The sequence below is a fragment of the Trichosurus vulpecula genome, chromosome 5 (genome assembly GCF_011100635.1).
Source record: "Trichosurus vulpecula isolate mTriVul1 chromosome 5, mTriVul1.pri, whole genome shotgun sequence".
NCBI lineage: Eukaryota > Metazoa > Chordata > Mammalia > Diprotodontia > Phalangeridae > Trichosurus > Trichosurus vulpecula.
Window position 1 is genome coordinate 101369770 of NC_050577.1, and position 22710 is coordinate 101392479.

At 38.8% G+C, this 22710-nt stretch overlaps 1 pseudogene; it reads left to right on the forward strand.

Annotated features, from left to right (window-relative positions):
- Nucleotides 1-1838: 1838 nt before the first annotated feature.
- LOC118850965 lies at nt 1839-20379 on the forward strand (annotated as a pseudogene).
- The last annotated feature ends 2331 nt before the right edge of the window (nt 20380-22710 follow it).

The following is a 22710-nucleotide window of genomic DNA, read 5'->3' on the forward strand; positions in this document are numbered from 1 at the left end:
TATACAGACTGTCCCTTATGACTCTAATATGCTTCCTTTTCACCTCAGCCTCTTAGAATCTCTAGCTTCCTTCAAGCTTCAGATCAAGTGCCAAGAGGAGGCCTCTCCTGACCCTCCAGTTGCTAGCACCCTCCATCTCACCTCCCCTAATTATCTTGCATTTACTTTGCTTATACTTTGTATTTACTTAGCTATGTCCATGCTATTTCCTACACATACACACATACACACACACACACACACGCACACATGCACACACACACAAAAGAATGAATGCTCCTTGAAGACAGGAACTGTTTAATTTTAACTTTGAATTCTGGATCCTAACGGTAATTGAAACATAGGACTAGTCACATAATAAAATCTTGCTGAGAGAATCTTGTTGAGCCTGGAACTTCTAGTTAAGATGGGAAGGTGAAAGGCCCTAGAGGAGGCAAACTCTCCCACAAATACCTCAGCAAGATCAAAAAGGCACCACATAGAAAGATGAAAGGAAAGACTGAAGAAAATCACAAATAAGCTCCTATTTTACAATGGCTTGAAAATGGACAGGTAGGATACACTAGGGAGGCAGAAGCCAGACCAAGCTCCGTGAATTAGGGTGGGGAGCAATGCCATCCCAAGCTCCCTTCAATGAATCCAATGTGTTCTTAGCCCTAGCTGTCAGAGAAGCAGCTGGGAACAAAGGCAGCTGCCACAGGTCAGTGCCTAGGGAGGAAGTACCAGGGAGTCATGCCTTGTAGAACTCTGAACCAAAGTAAGAAACAGGGGGAGGAGAGTGTCAGGAAGTGAGAAGGTAAAGGCATGCAAGAGGCCTGACACTTGCAAGATTTCCAACATCTAACTGGAACCTGTCAAGGCTATAACAAGGATAGAACCATCTTCCAGTAGAATAGGAGACAGACAAGATAAGGCTAGAACCTGTGCTGGTCCACAGGGAGGCAGAAGTAGAAGACAGAAATTGTGGAAGTGGATGGGGCCTAATCTCCAGTTACTTTATATAGAATCATAACAACAGCAGCATCCTAACTAGGGATTCCAAGAGGCAAAGAGGAGTTGGGAAAACATTCTCAGCATAGTGATTGGCCTGTACCAATGGCAGTGAGGAGAGAGAGAGAGAGAGAGGGAGAGAGAAGGAATTCAAACTTGCCCCTCTCTATCCTGCACTCAGCCATGAGGTTTGGAGTGGGTTTATTCAGAGGCAGAGGGTGGCAAAGTAGAATCAAATAGGAAGATTTGAGTTCAAATCTGCCCTCAGGTGCTCACTAGCTGTGTGACCCTAGGTAACTCACTAAACTTCTGTTTGCCTCAGTTTCCTCAGCTGTAAAATAGGAATAATAATAGCCCCTACTCCCCAGGGTTGTTGTGAGGACAAAATGAAACAATATTTATGAAAAGAGCTTAGTAGCGTCCCGATCATCGTAGTTACTATGTAAATTCTTATCTTAATAGTGTGGAGCCAAGATGGCAGCTGGAAAACAGGGACTCTCTTAAGCTTTCCCCCAAATCCCTCGAAGGACTCTCTTAAGCTTTCCCCCAAATCCCTCCAAACACCTGTGAAAAATGGCTCTGAACAAATTCTAGAGCTACAGAACCCACAGAACAGCAGAGGGAAACAAGTCTCCAGCCCAAGACAGCCTGGAGGGTGGCTGGGAAGGGTCCATTGAACGGAGCTGGGAGCAGAGAGCAGCCCAGCATGGGCTGCACCAGGACCAACCAGACCAGGAGCTGGGCAGAGCAGGCCCTAGGACCCTGAATCACTGTGCTGTGGCAGTTACCAGACCTCTCAACCCACAAATGCCAAGGACAACAGAGCAGGTTAATGGGAAAACTGCTGGATGGGGGCAAGAGAAGTAAGTGGTCCAGCTCCAGCCCCGGGGGCAGCAGAGGTAACCCAGCAACAGCACAAGAAGCTCCTGCAGCTGTTTCCAGAGCTCCAGAGGCAGCTGCTTCCTGCCTCAGTCCCACCTGGTGGGAAGAATCAAGCCGCAGATCAGAGAACAAGTACAGGGATTGCTTTGGTGACACAGAGGTGGGCTTCTCTTGCTTTGCCCTGCTTGGATCTGGATCACAGTCCCGGTTGGTGGTTCTTGGGGGAGAGGAGTGCTGCTGTGGCAGAGCTTGCTTTGTAAAAGTAGCTCTGAAAACAACAGCAGAGCCCCTAAAGCTTGAGACAAAGTACTCTTTACTCTACAAGCAGTCATACCCTGACAAAAAGCTCAAAGGTCAAGTAGTTGACTGGGTACATGACCGGGCAGCGCAAAAGGACTCAGACTCAGATTTTAGAATCTTTTTTGGTGACAAAGAAGACCAAAACATATAACCAGAAGAAGTCAACAGTCACAGAACCTACATCAAAAGCCTCCAAGAAAAATATGAAGCCATGGAAGAGCTCAAAAAGGATTTGGAAAAGCAACTTAGAGAAGTAGAGGAAAAATTGGGAAGAGAAATGAAAGTGATGCAAGAAAACCATGAAAAACAAGTCAATGACTTGCTAAAGGAGACCCAAAAAAATACTGAAGAAAATAACACCTTAAAAAATAGACTAACCCAAATGGCAAAAGAGCTCCAAAAAGCCAATGAGGAGAAGAATGCCTTCAAAGGCAGAATTACCCAAATGGAAAAAGCAGTCCAAAAGACCACTGAAGAAAATACCGCCTTAAAAATTAGACTGGAGCAAGTGGAGGCTAGTGACTTTATGAGAAATCAAGATATTATAAAACAAAAACAAAGGAATGAAAAAATAGAAGACAATGTGAAACATCTCATTGCAAAAACCACTGACCTGAAAAATAGATCCAGGAGAGATAATTTAAAAATTATTGGACTACTTGAAAACCATAATCAAAAAAAAAGAGCCTAGACATCATCTTTCAAGAAATTATCAAGGAAAACTTCCCTGATATTCTAGAACCAGAGGGTAAAATAGAAATTCAAAGACTCCACCAATCACCTCTTGAAAAAGATCCCAAAAAGAAAACTCCTAGGAATATTGTCGCCAAATTCCAGAGTTTCCAGGTCAAGGAGAAAATGCTACAAGCAGCCAGAAAGAAACAATTTGAGTATTGTGGAAACACAATCAGGATAACATAAGATCTAGCAGCTTCTACATTGAGGGATCAAAGGGCTTGGAATATGATATTCTGGAGATCAAAGGAGCTAGGATTAAAACCAAGAATCACCTACCCAGCAAAACTGAGTATCATGCTCCAAGGCAAAATATAGACTTTCAATAAAATAGAGAACTTTCAAGCTTTCTCGATGAAAAGACCAGAGCTGGATAGAAAATTTGACTTTCAAATACAAGAATCAAGAGAAGCATGAAAAGGTAAACAAGAAAGAGAAATCGTAAGGGACTTACTAAAGTTGAACTGTTTTGTTTACATTTCTACAAGGAAAGATGATGTTTATAATTCATGAGATTTTTCTCAGTATTAGGGTAGTTGAAGGGAATACAGATATATATAGACAGAGGGCATAGGGTGAGTTGAATATGAAGGGATGATATCTAAAAAATAAAATAAAATTAAGGGGTGAGAGAGGAATATATTGAGAGAGGGAGAAAGGGAGTAGAAATAGAGTAATTTATCTTACATAAAAATGGCAAGAAAAAGCAGTTCTGTTATAAGGGAAGAGCGGGCAGGTAAGGGGGAATGAGTGAATCTTGCTCTCAATGGATTTGACTTGAGGAGAGAATAACATACACACTCAATTGGGTATTTTACCCCACAGGGGGACAGGGATAAGAAAGGGGGGATGATAGAAGGTAGGGCAGATAGAGGGAGGAGGTAATCAAAAGCAAACACTTTTGAAAAGGGATAGGGGCAAGGGAGAAAATTGAATAAAGGGAGACAGGATAGAATGGAGGGAAATATTGTTAGTCTTTCACAAAATGATTATTGTGGAAGTGTTTTGCATATTGATACATGTGTGGCCTATGTTGAATTGCTTGCCTTCTCAGAGAGGGTGGGTCGGGAGGGAAGAGGGGAGAGAATTTGGAACTCAAAGTTCTAAAAACAAAGGCTCAAAAACAAAAGTTGGTTTTGCATGCTACTGGGAAATAAGATACACAGGCAATGGGTTATGGAAATCTATCTTGCCCTACAAGAAAGTAAGGGGAAAGGGGATGGCGGGGTGGGGGGGGAAGTGGGGTAATAGAAGGGAGGGCTGACTGGGGAATGGGGCAATCAGAATATATGCTATCTTGGAGTGGGGGGTAGAAATGGGGAGAAAATTTGTAACTCAAAATCTTGTGGAAATCAATGTTGAAAACTAAAAATATTAAATAAATTATTCTCAAAAAGACAAAAGAATTTGTTGTGTAAAACCTGGACTCAGTCAAAAGGCCACAGGCAAGGACCTAGAAGGCCATATGGGGCCTCAAAGCTGCAGGTTCTCCACCCTTGATCTAGGATACAGAAACTTGTCCCTGACCTCAAGGAAGTTGTAATATAATGGAGGAAGACAACATACAAAAGAAAGTTGAAAGAAGAGGGAGAGGAACAGAGTCCTGTTCAAAGGAGTGCAGCTTGGTGGGAAACAAAGGGATGACTGATCTGAAAGCTCTCTTTAAATGAAAAGTTTGGGAGGAGTTCTTTGCTCTGCTCTTCAGTCCTCCAATCAGAGGGACAGAGGGTACTGAAAGTTCTGGTGTAAATTCTGTACATTTGTGCTCACTAAATTACTCTACACTTGGACCTACATTTCTACTAACATTGCAGGTATTTTGAACAGACTATGCCCCAGGTTTAAGTGGGAGGGGGATGTTGTGCAGATACAGTAATGTTCTTATTAGTTGTTGTTAAGTCATTTCAGTCAAGTCCAATTCTTTGTGATCCCATTTGGGGTTTTCTTGGCCCCAGATTCCCCACCCCTGAATACCTTTCTTCTCCTTTGTCTTCCTGTAGTTCTTCCTGATAGTTCTTAGATTAAAGAGCATGTTCGTTGATCTGAACCTGCTCTAGACTGGGGGCATTTGCCAGCTCTAGCAAGGTTACCACTTCTACTTTACAAAACTATCTCCGAATTGGTAAATAAGACAAGCACATTTTCAAAGTAGCTTGTGTTCATTTCCATTACACATTTGAGAATTCCTAAGATGCTCATTTACATGGAATTACAAATATCCCAGACCTGCCTTTCAGCGGATGGAGGAAGGCAATTTCAATTGCTTAATGGGATGAAATTTCAATATGATGAATCTTACAATTCAACAATTCAGTTCAACAAAGCGATTAAGTCACTACTATGTGTAAGTTACAGTGTTAGACTCAGGAGGTACAAAGATGAAAAAGGCAGTGCCTTCTTTCGAGGCACTTTAAGCCAGTATGGCTATGAGAAATGGATATAAATAACTATAATATAAGCCCTGTTATCCCATCCACAAATTAGAAATCTTGTCCTTGAAGTGCTCAATTACTAATACTCTAAGTTCCAAGACTGTGTGTATATAGAGCTTAATTTCAAGTTTGGATGTGATACAATCCACTGGAATACTTTGAATAATACTAAATTATATGCTGCCAGTCAGATGTTCATAGTGGTACGTGCCAAATATGTGTATTAACAGACAGGGAAAGTCAGAGAACGCAGATGTAGATCTCAAGATATCAGAAACCCTGATGGTCACCATAAACAGTATTAATTGGGTCCATGAACTGCAGGCAACCCAAAATAGGGCACCCAAGAACTTTGAATTTCCCCTGGGGAATGTTCCTTCAGTGGCTAAAAATACTGTGACATTGAGCCAATCCTCAATGCATCATTTTTCTTTGTGTGGATAGTGGTGAAAGAAGCTGTAGGATAAAAGGTTATGGATTTTCAAGAGATGATACAAGTCAAGAAAAGGGAGCATGGCTCTTGGGAACTCCAGCTTTGCTCTGCAGAAGACAACATTTGATGTAAAGAAAGGCAGGAGTTCAAGCTAAGCAGTGGCATATATCAATACATATGTGGCCTATGTTGAATTGCTTATCCTCTCAAGGAGGATGGGTGGGGAGGGAAAAAGGGAGAGAATTTGGAACTCAAAGTTCTAAAAACAAATGCTCGAAAAAAAAGAGATATTTTTACATGCAACTGGAAAATAAGATATACAGGCAATGGGGTATAGAAATATATCTTGCCCTACAAGAAAGCAAGGGGAAAGGAGATGGGGGTGGGGGGGGAGAGTGGGGTGACAGAACGAAAGGCAGACTGGGGAACAGGGCAATCAGAATATATGCCATCTTGGAGTGGGGGGGAGAGTAGAAATGGGGAGAAAACTCGTAACTCAAAATCTTGGGGAAATCAATGTTGAAAACTAAAAATATTAAATTTAAAAAGACAAAAAAAATAGAATTCTAATCAGTACAATCAACGACCAAATGTGAGTCCAGAGAACTCCAGATGAAGCAGCATGCTATCTGTCTCCTGATAAAGAATGAAGCTTTTATTTTCCATCATGGTCAATGTAAGGATGTGTTCTGCTTTATTATGCACATTTGTTACAAGGGTTTTGTTTTTATTCTTTTTTCTTCCAATGAAAGAAGTGGGAGAAAGATAAAATATATTTTGTTAATTAAAAACTTTTAAAAAAATTCTTATTTTCTTCCCTTTCCCCTCCCTAGTCCAAGGGAGCCTGGCTTTTGGTAAGAGGTTTCCCTTTTCTCAGATTCATTGGTTCATTAAATTACCTGGTGACCTCAGGGTGCTTTTTAATTATAATAAATTAGATTATGGATCACCTGTCTATAGGGTTCCCCCAAAAAAAAGAAAGTAAAAGAAGTATTTAATGTACAATATAAATTAGGTTATGCACAGGTAATTTAGTCCTACACATAAAAAGGAATGCTAAACATAAAAGAATCATAGCATGAATTGACAGAATGGTTAAAACAAAATTTAATAATTTAAGATTAATATTTAAACCAGATTAGAAAATAAAGCAGGACATGTTCTCATAACCATATGGAGCAATTGCCTTAATTGACCAAATTTTTAGCCCTCAGTCATACTTGACTCGAAACAGGCCCCTACAAGCTTCCATATGGTTCCCTGGAACCAAGAATGGTGACTGAGCATGCTCCATAGGGGATATGGGGGTGTGGGGTGGGGAAAGGGGGGAGGTAGCAGTTCCCTACTATAATAGAATCATACATTTTGACCTGAAAGGTAACTTAGAGGTGCTCTTATTCATATCAATGGTTCCTAACTTCTGGTCCATGGCAAATTTTTACTGGTCCATAAAAAGTTGTATTTCTTAAAATCGATAAGCTTTTAAAATTGATTCTTTCCATCACTCCTACTCTCCCTGCCCCAACTGCCATCTTCTCTGGTTCCCTATCCCTGTCTCTGGTATTGTGAAGAGCCCAGGGTTACCCTTCCTCCTCCTTGCCCCACTCCACTCAGACTCTGAAAGAGATAGCTAAGATATTTCCTGCTCCATATCATGATATGAACAGCCTTTAACAAATGACAGCATTTAATCAAAGGTCACTGACCTAGCCCTCCTCATGCCTCCCTTCCCACTCTCTCCTCCCCCCAACTTCCCCCTCCTGAGATGAGGGGAGAGAGAGAGAGAGAGAGACAGAGACAGAGACACAGAGAGAGACAGAGACAGAGAAAGAGACAGAGACAGAGAGATAGAGACAGAGACAGAGATGAGAGAGACAGAGAGATGGAGAGAGAAACAGAGAGAGAGAGAGAGACATAGACAGAGAGAGAGATGAGAGAGGCAGAGACAGAAAGACAGAGAGAGAGATGAGAGAGAGATAGAGACAGAGATGAGATAGAGAGACAGAGAGTCAGAGAGACAGACAGAAACACAGAGTGGGGGGGAGGGTGGAGGGAGAAGGAGAGGGGTGTACTGTTTTCTTATCCGTTCTCTAAGACATCAGATTGTTGATTATTGGGGGTCAGATAGGATGATGTAGCAGTGGTCTGGAGAGCTTGGGATTGCTCTGATGAGCCCCATCCACTGAATGAGGTTAGAGAATGGGGCTCTTTTTTCACACAAAGATGTGTACCTCCCATGCAGGTGGATTTATAAACTAGCCCAGGATGATAGATGGTACACCCCAATTGCCTGCTAATGACCCATCGAACTGCTAAATGCGTTGGTCCCTAATGACAGGGAGCTGCCTCAAAGATGTTGTTAACTAAGAGTATGTGTGTGAGTTGGGATGGGGAGAAGGATTAGAGATAGACTCATGTCAAAGAAACTTTCCCTCTCCGACTTGTAAGAGGAACTGAGGACAAACAGCTTTGGCCTTCTTTTTAGACCCTTGTTCCTCGGGACATTTTTTCCCTAGCATTTTCTTTCCTTTGGACTTCTAAAGGAGTAGGAAAGGGCAGAGGGGGAAGGGGGGAGTGTTTCTCTCCCTTTCCCTATTAGCATCACTGGTGACTTGTGGCACAAAGAAGAAAATACTTGCAATAAATCTTTAAAGTCTTTTTAAAATAAGGAAGGCATCATCATCCCAATTTCACAGGTGGGAAAACAAGCCCAGCACAAAATATTCTTGAAGTGAGTTACTCAAGGTCACACTGCTATTATGTGTCAGAATGGGGACCTGAACCTGGGCACTATGACTGGAAACCCAGCCTTTACTCCCAGAAACTTACTGTAAATATGGTTCCTGAAAAGGCACTGTGAGGTCTCTTCTAGCTTCCTCCTATTCACAGCAGCTAGTTTATCAAATTATTAGCTCATTATGGTTTTGCAAATTTCATACTGTTTCTAATTTTACTTTAAGTTCCATAAAGCAGCCATTGTGTTTTATTGTCCCCTGTAGTGCCTACCACAGCTTTGCACATACTAGGTGTGCAATAAAGATTTATTGAGTGAATTCATGAATACAGGATAGATAAGTTTTAATGGGGTAAGGAGTAAGCATAGTAACCTCAGTCCCTCAGCAGACAGGGCTATGGGGTTCTGGGTAGATTAGAGGAGGAGGAAACAGCATACAGAAAAGGTTGGGTAATTTTACCTCTTTCACATGATGCCTAGGCCCTGCCCTGAAACTAATGTTATTAATGATTCTCTTGGTTGCTGCTGAATAACTCTCCAGGTTACCATTGAATGACTCTCCTAAATGTTATAGTCAGGCTTATTCCTGAAGATGCACTTTAGGAAAAACTGGGGTGGGAATTGCTTGGGGTCTGAAGTGTGAAATGCTGAACTTTATGGGAACTCCCTAGGATGAGAGCCCCAAGTTTCCCGTGTCTTATAATTCTCAAAATTGATTCTTTTCTTCCTAAATTGCTCATTGTGGAAGTTTTTAAGTACTTCTCCAAGGAAAAGAGTGATTGTGAATTAGAACTCATTTTTAGAAAATCACAATCAAAATTATTAATGAACAGCTAATTTAGGAAACTTGCTAGAGAATTGCATGTGTTTAAAATGGTTTTTCCCCTAAGTTCAAGCAGGAAAAGGGGGGTAAAAAGAAAATTATTTAACCTAACATACTTAGAGTTAAAAAACACAAATGACCTTTGCTTTTGCCCATTCCACACCCCATCACTCCCCCAGGCATGATTGCCTAAAGAAGTATTTGCCAGGGGGATCAATGAAGAGAGTACCGACCTGGGGTTAGAAAGATCTGAGTTCAAATTTGGTCAGAGACACTTACTAGGTATATGACCTTGGGCAAGTCATACAACCTCTGTATACTTCAATTTCCTCAACAGTAAAATGGGGGTGAGAATGATAACATCTACCTTCCAGGGTTGTGAGGACCATATGAGATAGTTGTAAAACACTTAGCATAGTTGTGCAGGGATGGGGAACCTGCAGCCTCGAGGCCACATGTGGCTTTCTAGGACCTCAGGTGGGGCCTTTTGATTGAGTCCAAGTTTTACAGAAAAAATCCTTTTATTAAGGGGATTTGTTCTGTGAAGTTTGGATTTAGTCAAAGGGCTGCACTTGAGGACCTAGAGGGCTGCACATGGCCTCAAGGCTGTAGGTTTCCCACCCCTGGGTGCATGGCACAGGGTAAAAGTTTAATAAATGCTTTTTTTCCTTTTTCCCTTCCTTCCTAAAGAACCCCTGATAGTTTGTGTGACATGATTAAAGATCCATGAGAAATTCTCAATGTTAGTAATTTTTTCTCTGTCAAATTGAAAATTATGATTTTGAAAAAAATTACACATGGAATTTTTAAAAAAGAAAAATAAGTAGTTGGTTTTTTTGTTGTTGTTGTTGGGTTTGAATTTTGGTTTAGACCTATAATCACAGGTCTAACAGTGAAAACTCACTGGTGTGGAATCTCCCTATAGCAATGCAGATGAATAATTCAATTCTCTTATTCCAATCCCCTGCCTTCATCCTAAAAGGAGCACCTAACTCCAGACTAACATTTTGGGTCTTAACAAACCATATTTCATGTCTCGAAGTATTCCATGGTTTGATAAACATTTGCCTGGGACAGTTAGGTGACAGTGGATGGAGTGCTATGCCTAGAATCAGAAAGATGAGTTCTAATCTAGCTTCAGATCCTAGCTCTATGACCCTGGGTAAATCACTTAATCCTATTTGCCTCAGTTTCCTCATATGTAAAATGAGCTGGAGAAGGAAATGGCAAACCACTCTAGTATATTTGCCAAGAAAACTCCAAAAAGGGGTCATGAAGAGTCGAATATGACTGGAAACAAGTAAACAAAAAACACTGTCCTAGAATGTACTTCTCATAGTATCTGTTCCAAACCTTCTCCTTCCATCTCTTGTGATCATTATCTTCCTTTAAAGCTCAACTCAGATACTACTACCTATGAAAAGTCTTTCCTGATTTCCCTTCTCCCTGTTGTTATTCCCTCCATTACGCTTGTCATTGGTATGGACTGGCCTATGGGACCAGTCCTTGGAGGATGCCCAAATATTCCCTGCCTAGGTCCAGTCCAAATGTTCACAAGGAAGCTTGAGGTGAGTTTCCTTCCAGCCATGACTGAGGGGTGTGTAATGGAAGATAAAAATAAAAAGACCCATTGACTGCTCCCCAGAACTAAAAAATCCAATGTTGGTGAGCCAGAAATCAGTGGACTTAAAAAAGAGATAATCCACTTATTTCTATATCTCTCTGTCTCATCATCTATCTCTCTGTGTCTTGTCTCTGTATCTGTCTGTCTCTCTGAATGTCTATACATAGTCTTTATTCCTGTCTTTTAGTTGTCTATTTCACTGTCTCACTTTTTTGCTTCAAAGCATCAGGACTGCTTTGATCTGAGACCCATGTAAGGAAAAGATGACTTCCCTATCTCCCACCTAGCCACCACACATCTGTGAATACATTGAAACTTCAGTCTCTCTGTTTGCTCTTTTTAAATCTTAGATGAAGTATTGTCCAGACAGTGACCTTCGCAGGTTCAAATGATTTCAGAAGCCTGCAAGATGGCATCTGTGGCATTGGTAGTAGTGCCCACCAGAGCTAGTGACTACTGGAGAGATAATGGCAATGAAAGTATCTGCATTGGGTGAGGAGGGACACACCGAGGATACAATAGTCATCCAAAGAAAGGTGGCTGCAGAAATCATGACCCTTCATGCGTTATGGACTCTAGAAAGCCAATCACCTTCAGAACCCAGCAGAGCATTATGCCTAAGGTAATTCCACTTTGCCAACTAAGAATGAGCTCCCTAATCCCCCAAAGTCTAAGTCCTGATCTGGGCAACCTACTGAAACAGGATTCTTAAAAGTTATCAGTATATGTAATCCAGTGATTTATTTTCCTTACTTAGTTTTCATCTTCTGGCAATGTCACTTGACACTGTTGACCATTGATATTCTTTCCTCCCAATTTTCCTAATATTGCTTTTTCTGGGTTCTCCTGTTGTATCTCTGATGGTTATTTTTCTATCTCTTTCACTAGTTCTTCTTTCTGTTACATTCTCATTACGATCCTTCCTCAAGATTCTTTCCAGGCTCTCTGCTTTTTGCTTTCTATGTTCTTTCCCCTGGGTATTTCATTCCACTCCATCACTGAAACCTCATCTATGACTTCCATGCTAGATGACTTATAAATCTCTACTTCTAATTCTGATTTCTTTCCAAATTTCCTTTTGTCTGCTGAACATTTCACATGTGTGTGCTGGCTACCTCAGACTCAACAAATCCAAAAGTGAAAAACTTTTCTTTCCCCATCCATACTACAATATAATTCCAGTTCTCTTACTCCCTGAATGAACTTAGGCAAATCACTTAAACTCTCTGAGTCTCAGAGTCCTCATCTATAAAATGGAGAAATTGGGTTGGATGACCTTGAAAGACCCTCCAACTCAAAAATTCTATGATCCTCAACCTTAACTTCCAAGGACTGATGATGAAGAATGCTACCCTCCTGACAGAGAAGTGATGGACCAAATATGCAGAATGAGAAACATTTTTGAACACGGCCAGTGTCAGGATTTGTTTTGTTTGACTGCACATATTTGTTAAAAGGTTTTCATTTTCTTTCTCCAAAGTTGTGAAAGAGAGACTTTTTTTTTAATCCTATGATCTTATCACATATGACCCACAAATAAGTTCATCCTCCTGGTTCTTCTGAATAAACTAAAGAATGTTTTCACCATGTTGTACATAACATATCCTTACTTTCTTCTCCCTCCCCATTGCTCCGTCCCACCATATTATCTAGTCACCAAGTCCTGGTGATTTTTATTTCCCAGGTTCCCTTCAATCTCAACAATTCTATTGATTTGGCCATCAAAAATTTCCCCATTTAAATATATTCTACATTCTCTTTTATTAGCTCACATCTTTTCTAAAGAAGGATATTCAAAACTTTTTATAATGATTTTGATAGATCTCAGCTCACTTTTTCAGTATAAGGGACATATAGTTCAACTCTACTTCAAAGTGTGTTCTTTTAAACCAGGGCATGGGAATCTATTTGTGTTCTTACCTTATCAGCAATCCTTATACAACTTAACAGAATCTGCATTATTCTCCCTTTTTATTAGTCTTAATTGGGAATACAGAATCCCAGACTAGTCAAACCTCACTGATTTGAGTTAATTGCGGGGTATGGGAGAGACAGTCTGAATTCATAAGAAGTGTGACTTTTATGGTTTTTTTTTTTAAAAAATGGAGTTGTACTATTCTCAAGTACATGCAGAAAATCTAACTTCTAACAAAATAGTTCAAAGTAGACATGCTGAACCAGTTTTAAAGAACCAGCATCTCATTTATAAATAATAATATGCATTTCCATAAGGTAATTCATATGCTAAAATCTTTTATAATGTCATAAGTTAATTATGGCCTATACAGTCATGTTTATACCATTAATTTGCTTAATTATTTTCTTTACAGATGGTGTGCAGGTAAACTTCAGCCTAGTCTAACATGAATTATCACAAATTCTTCAATTTATATGTTTTACTAAAAATGTGTCCTGAATTTAATTAATTTTTGATACTTTGTTGGCATTTAAGGGATTTGTTACAGCTTTTTTGAAGAGAGATATTTCTTGTTATGTGCAAATCTTTTGTTTTGCTTGTTTCGATGGATCCTAATGGGGGTATAACCCCATTAGGGGAAAAACAATACTCAATCTAATAGATGTATGCACAAGGGAAAAAAAATACTTGCAAAAATTCTTAAGGGGAAGTTACAACAATAGTGAAGGGTGAGAACCATTTAAGAAAAATCATAGATATGGAAATGAGTAAACTATGCATATAAAGATAAAGTCCAGTTGTAGCTCAGGACTAAATTTATTTTTATTTTTTTTCTGATCTGCACTTAATTATAAATATGCAGTGACTATAGAAATGTAAATGGAAAGAACGGCAATAAAATAACAATTGAAATGCAATTCTGTGAAATATAATGACCAAGCTTGGCCCCAAATACGAGATATGAGAAGGCATCTCCCCAGCTTCTTTGCAGACGTGGGGAAATACGGGTGAAAAATACCGTATAGAATGTTAGATTGTTTTTCCCATACGTTGGTTCATTAGGTTGACCTTTTTTCTTTTCTTTTTTCTCACTCTTAATTCTTTTTTTCTAAGGGTTATTTTCAGGGAGGGGAAGACAAAGGAAGAATTTGGGAAATGCAGTTGATATAAAATCAAATCTATCAATAAACATTGATTTTTGTAAAAATACATAAATTCACTGAGTAATGCTGCTACAGGCATTGACCTGGCAGATGGTTCATATCTCCCCATTCCTAGAAAATGATGATGATATTATCTTTACGTGGTATTTATTCTATGACATTTCCTGAAAGAATATCTTTCTCTTGATATGTTACCAGCATCTTAGACTTTGGATGGGCATCTAGAAAGCTGTTGATTTAGAATATCAAGAGAGACATATCTAAAGGCAGTGCTACAGGTGACATTACAGTCAATGGCATGGAGCAAGTCTCTTGCTGTCTTCATTCAGTTTGATTAAGAATAATACACTGAGAGATTCCTAAGGAAACCCACTCTCTCAGCCCTGAATACCTGCTATCATTTTGAAGTTATAAATGAATCAATGGTTCAATTCATTTTTAAAAAAAAAAAAATTTATTAATGCCTTTCGACTTTTCATCTAGTTATTTCTGGACGTACTGCCGTTTCTCCCCCAAACGATCCCTCTGACCCTTAAATAAACCTTTCCATTAAATAGAGGGAAGTGCTTACTTATCTTTTCTCTGGGGTAAGATTCATCATTACAGTTACTCAACATTTAGTTTAATTTTAGTCATCAAGGTCCGTTTTTGGGAGGAATGGGACACAAATTTGAATAAGCAAAATAGGCTCAGAGAACAGAAGAATGAGAATGTTAGATTGCATTAGGAATGGATTGGGTTAATTGAATGAAGTGGCTACAGCAATGGAAGATGTGTGTGCGAAGAAAACTATGAACTTAATACAAAGTCCCAGAGATGGCATGAATGTATACAGCAACTACTGATTTATGCTGGCACTTGGCAAGGTTGAAGATAAGGAGATGTTCACAGTTGATAGATATCACCCTTGAGCAAATGTTAAGTGCATCTTGCTTAATGGGAACTGTGACATTTCTGTCACTTTAAAAGGGGCTGGGATTTCAAGGCAAGTCCAAGACAGGGTTTTTAATTCCTCTATGGTGCTATGCCTCCCCTCTGATAACTGCTACCAGATGATTAGTGATGCCTAATTAGGGTAGTATAGACACAGCAAGTTAGATTGATCTCAGGCACAGAAAACTGAGAACAGCAGGAATAGATCATTCCATACTCACGTGCTCTGAAATTGTGCATGCACAAACACATATTCATTTACGACAAAACATAGTTGATATCGCTTTAATTTTTCTTAATATGCTAAGTGGCAGAGTAGATAGAATGCTGAATTCAGGAGGATGACCTCCAATCTCGCCTCAAACAAACACTTCTGTTAACTTCTATCTACCTCCATTTCTTCACTTGTAAAATGGGGATAAGAATAGTATTTCCCTTCTAGGGTTATAAGGATGAAATGAGATAATATATAGCATTTTCCAAACCTTAAAGTATGAGTTATTATTGTTGATAAAAACTTTGAAATATTCTGATAAACGAACAGAGCTCCACTAACATCCTCTTCTGGTGTTCCATCATAGCATATAAGTGCCCTTCGAGGGCACTTGTAGGCTAAGCCACCAGAATATAGTGCCTGCTACAGGACCTACCAAGATAGAAAGACTTAGCAAATGTGAGCTTGAAGAAAGAGTGAATGTATGTTTTCCAAGGACCAGCCTAGGTAAGTTTGGACAGGCTAGCTACTAAGAGCTAGTTGGTTTTGGCTGCTCAGTGTTTAAAATGCAGCAATTAAATATTTCAAAATATTGAAAAAGAAATACAATACCACAAAAGAAATAAAATAACCTGCTAATGACACTGGGCCTTTTTATCTCTAACTTACCAGCTTTTGTTTCTTTAACCACTGGTTAGTTTATTTTCCTTCCCACTGCCATGCTGTTAAAGGCCATTTTCATAGCTTGTGTCCCCATTTGTTTCAGGCCATTAGATGGTATTTAGACTATAGGTAATAATTGTTTCCTTTTCAGCTATTCATTCTTAGCATGAAAGTCTCAAATAGCTCATAAATTGAGAGGCAATGTGACTGTACAATAGACATGGGCTGGACACGGAGTTACTACACCTGGATCTGAATCTCGTCTCAGGCACTAATTAGCTGTGTGACCATGGCCAAGTCACTGAAACTCATCTCCTTAGGTTCCCCATGTGAAAAATAGAGACAAAAAAACTCATACTACCATGGGAATTGCTGTTTTTCTTAAATTTCATAGGATTGTCTTGATGAGAGTACTTTATAAACCTTACAAGGCTTTCTAAATGTGTGCTTAAAAAAATAGGTTGTTTTATTAAGCTCTATGAGGCTAATCACTTTCCGTAGTCCTTCAAAGAATGGAAGTTCTTTAGTTTCTCTCTGTCTTCTCCTTTTTCCTCTAAGTAGTTCTGAATTTATTTATAGGGTATACCCATAAAGTAACTACGTTTATTGCCAGCTATTTCTTTTTAAAATAGATTTTTATTCAATTTTGGGGCTTTTTTTTAATCACCCACATTCCAGGTATTTCTAATTGACTTATCACAGTTCTTACCAACTGTTTTCTTAAAGGATCCAGGCCTTTCTGAACCATCTGAAACTGAACACAGATCAAAAAAGATAAATGTCTTCTCCCTTCCCCACAGAGATGGTGATGAAACCTCTTTAAATCTTTCTTCCAAAACCTGTACCAGAAATACTCTAAGCTTGGATTTATAACTGTAAACTCTATAAAAGAAGGCAGTCTATACAAGAAGACAGCTTGTAAAAGTTTAAGCTCTTACAGGCAACTCAACTGCCAAGAAAATTGCCATTGTATTTAAATTGCAAGCAATCCTTATCCTAGCAACAAGCAGTCAAAGATATATGTTGTAGTAGGGTAGGCTTCTTTCTTTTTCTTCTAAGTAGTATAGAAAGTTTATATTTTTTGTGTTTGGGAAAAGCCAGTCACATGGACCTTGTGCATTGTTATTGAGACACAATCATGTGACTTTTTCCACTCCCTGTTTCTATCATATATGTTTAACTTGTATGGTTAAGAACTGAGGCGTTATATTCATAGGATTTGGATTCAGCCTTCTAGGTTTCTCACTAATCATACTCTTTCTGGCTTAGCCCTTCATCTGGGAACAAGAGAATTTGACCTAATGGACCAAAAAAGAGAAATGGGCCTTTAACACCCTTACAACAATTCGAGATAACAGCACTTGACTATAGGACAAATTGTATTTCAACTGCCTGAAAACACAACACAAAAAAGATCTACAGAAATACCCATAAACCCACAAAACTATTCTCTTTCCTTCACTATTAGGCTGCCATTCTTGAGTGGAATATCTGCCCCACCTGGTAGAAATAGCAAGAATTTTACCTGGCCACATGTGAATTTAGGAAAAAAGATTTTATTTCACGTCATATTTGAAGGAGTACCTTGGCCTCTTTGTTGGCACAAGCACACCCAAGCTAGGTACAAAGTCTCTTTATCATACATCCAGAGTCAAATTTCGTACCTTGATTGAAATGCTCAGCATTTCGGCGTTCACTAAACCCCACCCCTTGATTACATCTTTTCACCTCACATTTCAATCTGTCCCCTTCTCATCCACATATACATTATTCTTTATATTTTTAGTTTCCTTTCAGTTTGTCCACATCAGATAGCAAGAGAAAGGATCTCTCTCAATAGCTAAAGAGAATTGACAAAAGCTTGGGTTTGGAGATTCAAACCCAGGATATCAATGATAAAAGACCCATTATCTAATACTGAGTCTGGAGTCTTCATCTTTTGTGATTGACAGCCAGCCTGGCAATTCTATTGAATACTCCTTCTTAGAACAAAGAGGAGTCTGCCTTTTAGATATGCTGATTTTAAAGCAGCCAAACTCCACAACTGCCTCAAAAAGCAGTTTGATTTTCTATAATTAGCCACCAGTATGGCTTCAAGTCATATTTTCACATAATCTCTGTGGAAACAAAATTCAATCATACCTTAACAAGCCACACTGCAAAAAGAAAAAAAATACTTAAGGTCCTTCTGATCTATAGTTCTGCCCTGTACTATACATATAACCACCCCCATCCTACCCCCACCAAGGGAAAGCACTTGGAAGTGCCCCTTTCCCACAGACTTGCATGATCCATTCATCTCCTGGTAGCTTTAAAGGGCAAGGTTTATTTGGGTTCATTCACATTATGGTTCTTATCCCTTGCTATTCCTTGGAACTACTTCCTATTTGGTCTTGTGGTTCCATTAGGAGTCCTTTTGCATATGATGGCTTACCTCACAGAGGATCAATTCTGAATTTTTGTTTGAGTAGTCACATGCTGTGGTTCTCCATTCTTCTGCATATCTCTATACTCCCAGTTTAAAACCAAGTCCAACTCAGTGTAAGTACCCCATGCCTAACAGATAGGTGCTTAATAAATGCTTATTGAGTCATTGATTGGTGTTTTTTTAAAAAATGGATTTTTGTTTCAAGAAGAAGATTAGAGTCAGTGAAAGTACTATGCATTTTCCCAAATGTAAATCAACCTGTTCTCATTGTGGTCCCAGTTCATCATCTGTTTGTAACATCTATCATATATAATCATTGTCTGTTTTCAGTATCTATTATGTATTCTATGTGTACACACACATATGTATTTGTGTATATATTCACATGCATACAAATATGCATACATATACAGGGATGTGTGTGTGTGTGTGTGTGTGTGTGTGTAAAACTAGATCAATGGCCCATCCATATAACTGCATATCATATTCTGGACAGCCAACATTCTTCAACCACTTGGTTTTTCTTCTTTGAGTAGTTCTCCTTCAGGTGGCATTGCAGTGTTTAGGAGGAACGCAATTTAATCTTCAAACAGGAGCATCTGGAAGATCTCACTATCTGGGTGTGTTCTTTGAGAATGACAAAAACCTTTGGCAAGCATCCATCCAGCTCCCTGTTTTGTGTCTTGCTTGACATCAATAATCAATTTTTTCTGTTTCATGCCTCAGTTAATATTAGTAATCTGAAGGTCATTGAACAAAATTATGCATTATTGAATCCATCAAGGAATCTTTCTAATTATAATATATGCATGGAATATACCTCATTGGAGGAAAGCATTTGAGAATGCACTTTGCTCTACTGAATCAAATGCTTTTAAAATAGTCCAAAAAAGTACGGTAGGACTTTGTATTCTCTGCAACTTGCAGTTAGTTGTATGATTGTAAAGGTGTAATCTGCTATAGAATACATTTTGTTTTTTTAAAAAATGTTTTAAGTTCTTTCTCCCTCAGCACTGCCAACACCACATTCAAGTGCTATGTGGAAACTGGCCAGGAGGCATATATTTCCTTTGGACCACATGCCAGCAGGCTATTGTAGCTATTGTAGATCATAACAGGGGTTTGGGTTGGTGGACCATGTAGTAGAGTGAGGAGGCACTCTGTGCCATTTAAATGTATGCAACTGTGTGGGACAGTGACCCTTCCCCAAATTAAATTCAGAGGCTTCTCAAGATAGAAAGTAGAAAGGAATTTTATTGCTTTCTTATGAGAAAGTACACCACCAAAGCAGGGCATTCTAATTATGTTTTACATTTATTTGGGCTGAATAAACGGGCATGTCCCCTGAACAGAGTACAGGAGAGTACAAAAGACTCAGATGGACACCAGTCCTTTTATTGACTTTCCCTTCGAATCTCCCGCCAGGCTCTTCATTGGCCAGATACAACCCCCTGACTGCCTACATCATGTGGTCCTCAAATGGCTCATTTGGTCATGAGTACAAGCCTCTGACCTTTCACCTGACAGACCTGAGGCCTGGTTTCTGTTAGATCAGAGCTCTGATTGGAGTCACCTGACTTATATTCTGCTAAAACTGGGGTGGAAGAAGAGGAGAAGGACACCTTCAACTCTGTGGAACCAAAACCCTTCTCCCCATCTCTGATACAACTTAACAACTTTGTTCTCAAGTGTCCACACAAGTGCTCCTCAAAAGCATGTTCAGGCTGTTTGTGAAAAACAAAAGATCAATACAAAATGAAAAGCTGCAAGATGGGCCAACAAGATTGAAGTCAGAAAAAGAAAAGTCAAGATGACAGATTTTGGCTGCTATGAAGTCATGAAGGGCAAGAAAATGAGAAACAGAATTATCAAACACAAAGTGAAGAAGCTCCAGAAGGTATTTACCCAGAAGGGGTCTCCTAAGAAGGGAGCTGCTCAGAGGGCACTTGCCTCAAAGATGTCTGCCAAGAAGATCCCCTCTAAGATAGCTAAGGGCTAGAAGGCAGCCCCAGGCCAGAAGGTCCCAGCTAAGAAGGGACCTGCTCAAAAGGGACCTGTTCAGAAAGCACCAGCCCAGAAAGCAGTTGCTCCAAAGGCCGCAAAATAGGAGACTACTATAAATCAAATAAAGATTTTTTTAATACAAAAAAGTTTTATTGATATTGTTTGTTTTTTAAAAGGATTATAATCTTCCAATATTCTTCCCACCTTTGCCCCTATAGAATACTCTCATAACAACAAAACTAAAAACAAAACCACAGTTAATGAAAACAAATGAACAAAATGACTGTATTTGATAGTATATGCAGAATTCTGTATGCATAGCACACCATTTCTCTACAGAGAGCAAAGAATTATTTTTCATCATTAGCCCCCTTGAATCAAGACTGCTCATTAATTAATCTGAATTTTAAAGTCTTTTAGTGTTGTTTTCCTTTACATTATCACAGTCATTATATATATTGTCTTGTTCCTCTTTTCTTTGTATTAGTTGATATTTCTTAAAACATGTTTTTCTTATTGCGCAATAACATTACATTATAGTCACGTGCCATGATTTGCTTAGGTATTCTCAATCAATAGGTACTCACGTGTTTCTAGTTTTGGGGTTGTTTTTTGTTTTTTGCTTTGACAGGATGCCATCTTCTATGAAAAAGCTTTTTCCTAATTTCCCCTCAATATTGCTGTCTTCGCCTATCTGATTACATCCAATTTATCTTTTTCATATCTTGTTTGTATACAGTTGTTTGCATGTTGTCTCCTCCGCTGGAGCTTCCTGAGACCCACAATTGTCTTTTGCCTCACTATGTAATCCTACTACTTTGCATGGTGCCTGACACATCTCTTGACTAACTGCTGCTATGGATATAGTTTAATATATGGAACTTTGCTCTGTGCCTTTGTCATTATTGGAATATAGACCCAATGGTGTATTCACTGTGTCAAAGGATATGAACAACTTAGAAATTTTTTTTATAGAACCTCTTTTACAAAAGTCTGCCTGTTTGCTTCTCATATTTTCATTAAGGATGCTTTTGTTAGGTGTGTAATTATTCTTCTCAGGTTTTTGCAGAAATGACAAAGGAATCATAAGGATTAGTAGTTACCAATAATTTCTTGATGGCCATTTTTATAGATAATAACATGTGATTTTTTTCTCAATTATTTGGTAGCTTCCTGTTGTCAGCTAGATGAAGAATCAATTCTTTAAGTCCCTCACAATGGAACTCCTTCTTCAATGTATACTTATTCTAGTCCAATTGCTTTTCTTGCCCCCCATAAATTTCATGATATAAATTTCATTTCTGCCTATTTATTCATTTTTCTAATGTCAAACTAAAAGATAACCAACTCTGATACTCGTCAAGAGACTTACTGGGATTTAGGTGACAAAGATACTGAGGACAGATTTGGTCCTTATATTAGATACTGTCGTTGACTCAAAAGGACAGAGGGGATTTTTCCTCAGAGGACTATTTGCTAGTAGAAGTACGTCTGCTATATCCTGTTCAGTCTTTTTACCAGGGAAAGGGGCTGCTTTATCTGTTTTACTACGCTTTTGTATGGTTGCTGGCAGTTAATATGTCAGGCTCAATCTCTTTTATAGGGGAAGGTTGAACCACACCAGTCTTGTTAACTGAGATGGTGGCTGATGTTGTTGGAAGTTTAATCTCCTTGCCAGGCAAATTTCTCTTTGCTCCAAGGTCATGAGTATGAAAACTTGTAGTAACTATAGTTTCCTTCACATCAACTATACTCCTCATACCAGAGCATATAGTACTACTAATATTAATAATGTTATCAGTATTAGTAATTATTCATTTAATATCTCTTTATTACTATTATTATAATCATACATTGTTATTATAATTTATTGCATAAATTATATGTTACTAACAAATGGTATTAATAGCAATAATAATGTGCCATGTTCAATTTAATGGGCAAAGAATTGTTCAAATAAACCATTTTTAATTTAATGATACCAAGTTATAGTGTTATGTTCCTTTTGTTAAGTATTATAAAATGATTAACATTCTGGACTATACTTAGAATCATAGAATTTTAGAGCTGGAAGGAACTCTTGAGGTGATTTAGTCAAGGGTGCTATATTAGAAAGAAAGGAGGCTTTGGAATGACAGGGCACGAGTCTGAAACCCACTTCTACCACTTACTATCTGTGTGACTTTGAGCAAGTCACAACCTCTCCGGGCCTCAGTTTCATCATCTGCTTGTTCCCTCTGCCTCTAATTACTTTGAATTTATTCCATATTTGCTTTTATGTATACCCATTGTCCCACCTGATAGAAGATGAGATTCTTGAAAACAGGAATTGTTTTATTTTTTGTCTTTGTATCCCTGGAGCCTAGCACAATGTTTGGTAAATAGTAAATACTTGTGATCTTTGATTAATTAATTGATAAAATGTGGAGATTGG